This window comes from Quercus robur, chromosome 7 (genome assembly GCF_932294415.1).
Source record: "Quercus robur chromosome 7, dhQueRobu3.1, whole genome shotgun sequence".
Lineage (NCBI taxonomy): Eukaryota > Viridiplantae > Streptophyta > Magnoliopsida > Fagales > Fagaceae > Quercus > Quercus robur.
The window spans coordinates 49065424-49071795 of record NC_065540.1 but is presented as its reverse complement, the minus strand read 5'-3'; the positions used below and the strand labels follow the sequence as shown (position 1 = coordinate 49071795).

At 32.9% G+C, this 6372-nt stretch overlaps 1 pseudogene; it reads left to right on the top strand.

The window, feature by feature from the left end:
- Positions 1-3526: 3526 nt before the first annotated feature.
- On the top strand, positions 3527-5636 carry LOC126691538 (putative disease resistance protein RGA1; annotated as a pseudogene).
- The last annotated feature ends 736 nt before the right edge of the window (positions 5637-6372 follow it).

Genomic DNA, 6372 nt, shown 5'->3' with positions numbered 1-6372 from the left:
GCTTCTTAAGGGGTGCTCTCAAAAAGAGATTTGGGTGCTTAGGGCACCTCTCTTTTGGGTAATTGTGTGGAGTCGCCACTTATTTTTTATAAAAAGAAAAAGAAAAAATAAAATACAATTCACATGTCCAAAAATACCTCAAATTCATTATTTGATTATAAAATACAACTTGGTAGAATAACTTTACAAGGCTTTGGTCCTAAATACAATCTATGTTAAAATTTAAAAGCTTTGATCCTAGTTACAATCTACCAAAACAAAAGATAAAACACTAGTCTACAATCCAAAAACCTAAGTTCGGGGGCTAGGTTACGGAATGGAAAGCTGTTAGGCACCCATTCCGCCCAAACGGAGTCTAGTCTTCTAGACTCTAATGACCATTATATACCCTTTTGTATGATATTGAATGATATGCTATAAAACTTGTAAGAAACACTTACTTGACAAAATTAATTTAAACAAATTCGTCTTATGAATATGCCCTCTTCTCAAAGAAAGATCAGATTTGTTTTTTGAAAGTTAAGAAAAATGAAATTTGATGAATAAAAAATCAAATCTATTTTTTAAGGGATAAAAAAAAGGGATTTGGTTAATAAAAATTAGATATGTTTTGTAAGGGATAAAAAAGCTAAAATTCTAATTTTAGTCTCTTGACTTTTACTTCAATTGTCAAATTAGTCCTCAAGATTTATTTTTAGTAAATTTAGTACTTCATTTGCGGAAAATGAGTCAATTTAGTCCAGGCGTGTCCGACACGGAGTGGAGGTGTTCATGGTTGTTAGCTAGTCACCATAATATACACTAATAAAAAAACTAACCTTGGTTCAGAGCTATGACTAGTAGTTTAAAGGAGAGTTGGGGTTGGAGGTGGTGGCTAGCAGAGGAGAAGGGAATGTAGACTCCAAGGACAATTTGAGGGGATCTCTAATGGAGCATGTCATGTGCCCCAGCGTTGAAAGCCCTTTTCCCCAATTTCAATTTCAATCTCTCTCTCTCTCTCTCTCTCTCTCTCAAGCCCATCCTCTATCACACAAATAACGGTTGAGTTGAGGAGTTGCATGTCTGTACAACTAAATTTCTCAAGAGTCAGTGAGTGGAAAGTCTCTTTTTTAAGAGGTGCTATAACCACAACATTTTCATAACAAATCATTGGTGGTTAGTTGTTATTGGTTCTAATTTTAACTCAATTTTGCAAAAAATAATTGAAAATAGGCTGTGTGGAATCAATAGGGTTGGGTTGGAATTAAAATATAAAATAAAAACCTTACCCAATCAACTTGAGCCTTGAGGAATCTAAATTTTTTTTTTAAAAAAAAGAAAACCTTTATTAACTTATATGCCATCATCACTTAAATCTTATTTGCGCACTTATATTGTTAAGTTCTAAATGTTTAGAACAATTGGCAAATCGTGAACACAAACTTGTCTAAATATAGATCTTAGAGTCTATAGGTATTATTAGGCAATGCTCAAGGTGATTCAAGTCAAGATTCAAGAACATACAAGCTGCAAGAAGAAGATTTCATAATCTACCTGGTTCGATCGATCGAAGAACAAGCTCAACCGATCGAGAATCGTATCTACAGAATTTTAATTGAGCCCAAACAGCAGTTCAAGCCCATTAAGAATTAGGGTTTCAAATTTACTTCTCCTAGTATATGAAGGAAACCTTAAGCACGTTTTTTAAGAGGCTTTTGAGAGAGAGATTAGAGTGCATCTTGTGCCTCTTTTGTAGATCTAGGGTTTTGTACCCAAAAGCTTTCTAAAGTTGTTGTTTATGCTATGTGTGTGAATCTCTTGTGAGATCTAGAAGTGTTTGCCTTCATACACACTTAGGGTTATCAAGATCAAGATTGATGTCGAGAGCTTGGTGATCACTTCAGTTGCTGCATAAAGAGCTTAAAGAAAAACACAAGTGGGAGTACTTGTGGTTGCTGTGAATCCAAGAAAGAAGTAGTCCGTGAACTCGGAGCTGTCATGTGGTCGTGGTAGTAAGTTTTCTACTCGAGGTAGCAATAGGATGTTAGTGGTCTAAGTCACTATTGTAAAATTTCAATTCTTTTATAGTGGATCTATTTTACCTTGAGGATAGCTAGGTTAAATCCTCCCTAAGTTTTTTACCGGTTTGGTTTTCCTGGGTTATCATATCGTTGTGCTCTTTATTTTCCGTTGCTTTACATGATATGACTTTATTGTTTTAACCTAGATCTGAATAATAAACCTAAGTATTCACTTGGTAAATTAATTAGGTTAAACAATCTAGTTTTACAAGGATCTAAAAACGTACATATATAAATCTCACTTTATACTTTTTCAATTAAGAAAAGGAGGTCATAGTGTATGCTATATAAAGATAAAGTTTTGTGCCTTTTCTCTTTGTATTTCATAGAAAAGTCTTTATATTGTGGATCATTTTTCTGAGCTGCGTATTAATTAATTAATTAAGTCTAATAGTTCAAGTTCATCAAAACTAAATAGTAAATTATCTAGGCATATCAAACCAACAAATATATATAAAGTCTAAAAATATTTTGAAAAAAAAAAATTGCACATATTTTTTTCTACTTATTAATAGCATAAATTGAGTTAATTTTTTTTTGTATAAAAAATTTTGCTAATTTGAATCTAATCCAACTCTTTTTTTTTTTTTTTGGTTTCCTTTTTTACAATTTAACCTATTAACCCACAAAATATCCAATTTGAAATGACATATTAAGTTGGATTGGGTTAAATTTGTCAAATTGGTGGGTTGAATGCATGCCTCTATGTTAATCATTTTCATTTTTAACATAACTATCAAGAATGCCTCTATGTTGATGGCTAATAGTCAATGGACCAAATTAGTAATTTGATTCTTAATCAATAATTTATATCATACTAACTAATACTAGTTTTTTTTTTTTTTTTAAATTGTAACTTACTCTTTAAAACATATACAATAATACATTTATGAAACAGGTAGTAAGGCCACAATTATTTCATAAAGAAATTTACCCAAAGACTTTAAAAAATTCAAAATTATATGGAGTATAAAGATTAGTATTTCAAATTGTGACAACGTTTGAAATATCCACTTGTAGTCTTGGCAATCTTAGTTAAATATGAAAACTTTATATATTCACGTAACTTTGAATCACCCATAATTATTTTAATAGCTTTGGCAAAATTTATACTATAAATATTAGGACTGTGAAGATGGACCCTACCAAAATGAAAAGAGCATATGGTCTCAAAAAAAAACAAAAAAGAAAAAAAAATATATGGAGAGAGAATTACTAATAACATACAAACTATATCTGGTGGCTTAGAAATATCTAAGTTGGTGAACAGTGGTGAATGGATAGTGGCTGCGGATGCGCGGTAGCCCTCCATCCACACGTAAAAGACTTTGAAAGTCTCTCACCAAATCCAATAAAGTCTCTTTGCTTTGTTGTTTTCATGTTCTAAACTTTGCCATTCTTGCAACTGAGCACAGTCATTCATCTTCACATTCCGTTGTCTTTGCTCTTTAGTCTTTACCAAGAATATGGCTGAAATTGGCTATGGCGTTGCAGTGAAGGTCCTGGAGCTGCTTGGATCGGTTACTTACCGAGAGCTCTGTTCAGCATGGGGCGTCCAAAGTGATCTAACAAAGCTTGAGTGCACTGTCAAAGCCATCAAAGCACTACAAGAAAAAAGACCTATTACAACGGGAAAAATCATTGCAATAACTACAAAATCATTGCAATAAGGTGTTATTGCAATGTCAAAAAAGTTATTGCAAGCCATTGTAATAAACTTTAAAGCAATAGGTTTACGTAAGACAAAGATCTCGTTGCAATAAATCCTACATATTGCAACAGACAGATTGATGCAAAACTTCTTTATTACAACAAATAACTTTGTGACAATAGTTTACTGCTTCAAAGGTTTGGTTGTAATACGTGAAAAATGCCATAGCTTATTACAACGAACAACCTTATTGCAATAGATTGAGTTTATTTATTTATTATTAATTTGTCTATTATCCTGTCTTGCAATATACACATTATAAGACAATATAAACATTATAATGAGGAACTACAATAACAAATTAAAGATACAAATTAAAAAATGCAAAAGTCAAAGTACTCCATCAAATTAATATGTCCAAAAACACAAATATATACATAACATGTTGAGATTACGATCAAACACATGTAACAAGTCTTTTTACACCTATTACAACAATATATTTTGATGTGAAATAAGTGGTTACTTATTGCAACAACATATTTCAAAATAAAATAAGGTTTAGTTATCACAACAACACATTTAGATGTAACAAGGTAATTCTTGCAAAAATCTTAGTTGATGTAATAAATTTAAGTTACTATTACAACAAAAAACAACCCACAGATGCAATAGTATATATATTACCCCAATTATTTTTGTTGTTGCAATATTACTTGTTGTAATAGGTATTTTTCCTTGTAGTGAACCCGTACTCTTGGATGCTGAGGAGAAGCAAGCCAATGACGTTTATAGGCTGAGTATTTGGCTAGGGGAGCTCAAAGACATTCTTAAAGATGCCGAGAACGTGCTGGATGAATTTCAATACCTAATTCTGCAAAAGGAAGCCATAAAGAGTTACAAGAGCTCCAGCAAAAAGGTGAGTAATTTATTTTCAAGTTCTAATCCACTTACATTCCGTTTTGAAATGGCACATAAAATCAAAGGTGTAAGGAAGAGGGTAGATGAAATTGCAGCTGAGAAAGATAAGTTCAAACTTGCTCAAGGACTTGTAGATAGGAAGTTAAATATGTAGGAAATGAGGGACATGACCCACTCCTTTGTTGATCCTCGGAATGTCATCGGAAGGGATGATGCCAAAAAAAATATATAATAAATCTTTTGACGGACCTAAATGAAAATTCCAGCAGAAAAGTGGATGTAATTCCTATCATTGGGATTGGAGGTTTGGGGAAGACTGCAATTGCCAAGTTGGTGTATAACGATGAACAGGTAGTTGGTCATTTTCAATTGAGAATGTGGGTGTGTGTGTCTGATGATTTCAATGTTACAAGGTTGATAAAAGAAATCCTTAAATCTGCAATTCATAAGATTGATGAGAATTTTGGTGTGGATGGATTGCAAAATAGCTTTAGAGAACTTTTGAGAGATAAAAAATTTATAGATAATTTGGGTCTGGATGAGTTGCAATTTAGATTGAGAGAACTTTTAAAAGATAACAAATTTCTACTTGTCTTGGATGACGTTTGGAATGAGGATCGTAATAAATGGATGAAATTGGAAGATTTGTTACTTGGTGGTTGCAATGGAGGTAAAATCATAGTGACAACATGAAATAACTCAATTGCTACTATTATGGGTACTGCTCCTACATACCATTTAGATGGCCTCTCCTAGGAATATTGTTGTCCTTGTTTGTGAAATTGGCATTTAAGGAAGGAGAAGAAAAACAATATCCAAACCTCTTAGAAATTGGAAATGACATTGTTAAAAAATGTAAAGGGGTTCCATTGGCAATAAGGACTTTAGCCAGCCTACTTTATTCAAAAATTGATGAAAGGGAGTGGAAATATGTTAGAGATAATGAGATATGGCATTTAAAACAGAATGAAGGTGACATCTTACCTGCATTAAGGTTGAGTTAAAATCAATTTCCGTTTCACTTGAAGCAATGCTTTTCCTATTGCTCTCTTTTCCCAAAGGATTATGAATTCACTAGTTCTCAATTGGTTCAATTTTGGATGGCACATGGAATTCTTCAATCACTTGACAATGAAAAACAAGAGTTGGAAGATATTGGTGACTTGTATATCAAGGAGTTAATGTCAAGATCTTTGTTTCAAGATGTATATGAAGACACTTTTTTCTATTGTACCTTTAAAATGCAAGATCTTGTCCATGATCTTGCAATCTCAATTGCCAAAGGTGATTGTTCGGTAGTGACCAAGACGTCCACCCTTGCTGTAGAAGTTTGTCATCTATCAATTTTGGAGAGTGGGCAAGAAGTTACAACACAATTAGAGAGGTTGAGCAAAGTTCAGACTATTATTTTCAAAACAAAGCAACCCATGTCCGTACTTAAAGCATGTATCTCAAGATATAAGTACTTGCGGGTGCTTGATTTGAGCAAATCATCCTTTGAGGTGTTACCAAATTCTATCGAAAGTTTGAAACATTTGAGATATCTCAACCTATCAAAAAATAGCAAAATCAAGCAACTTCCAGATTCCATTTGCAAGCTACACTATTTGTAAACTTTACTGCTTGATAATTGTAGCAATCTTGAACGGTTGCCTAAAGGTATAAGGGACATAATCAGACTCAGGTTTTTGAGTGTTACAACAAAGCATACCTACTTGTCTAAGAAGGCAGTAGGTTGCT